The sequence below is a fragment of the Habropoda laboriosa genome, unplaced genomic scaffold (assembly GCF_001263275.1).
Source record: "Habropoda laboriosa isolate 0110345459 unplaced genomic scaffold, ASM126327v1 scaffold207, whole genome shotgun sequence".
NCBI classification, from domain to species: Eukaryota; Metazoa; Arthropoda; class Insecta; order Hymenoptera; family Apidae; genus Habropoda; species Habropoda laboriosa.
This window is the reverse complement of record NW_017100397.1, coordinates 226,836-227,474: the sequence shown is the minus strand read 5'-3', so window position 1 is coordinate 227,474 and position 639 is coordinate 226,836. Positions and strand designations below refer to the sequence as shown.

The 639-nt window shown below is 32.6% G+C and overlaps 1 protein-coding gene across 1 annotated transcript in view; it reads left to right on the top strand.

Annotated features, from left to right (window-relative positions):
* LOC108575188 (hepatocyte nuclear factor 6) overlaps window positions 1-639 on the top strand; it is a 98,658-nt gene that overhangs the window by 15,021 nt on the left and 82,998 nt on the right. The gene's annotated exons all lie outside the window — the stretch shown is intronic.

Here is a 639-nt window from a genome sequence, read left to right as displayed (position 1 = left end):
TTTTCATGCGGATTCCAGGCGGAGAATTAGCTGAAATTTTGAGAAGTGGAAGAGGGGAATTTGGAAGCTTGCCATTTTGGGGAGTGGATTCTAGGGTTTGAGAGTTTGAGAATTTGGGAACTTGAGAGTTTGAAAATTTGGGAACTTGAGAGTTTGAAAATTTGGGAACTTGAGAGTTTGAAAATTTGAGAATTTGAGAAGTTGAGAATTTTGAGTCTAAAGAGTTTCAAAATTCGAGAGTTTTGAGAACTGCATAGTTTTAAAATTTGAGAATTTCGAGATTTGAGAGTTTCAAAATTCGAGAATTTAGGAATTTGAGAATTTAGAAACTAAGGAGTTTCAAAATTCGACAGTTTTGGGAACTTGAGAGTTTCAAAATTTGAGAATTTCGAGATTTGAGAGTTTCAAAATTCGAGAATTTAAGCACTTGAGAGTTTCAAAATTTGAGAATTTCAAGATTTGAGAGTTTCAAAATTCGAGAATTTAGGAACTTGAGAATTTACAAACTGAGGAGTTTCAAAATTTGGTAATTTGAGAGTTTCAAAATTCGAGAGTTTTGGGAACTTGAGAGTTTCAAAATTTGAGAATTTCGAGATTTGAGAGTCTCAAATTTCGAGAATTTAGGAACTTGAGAATTTA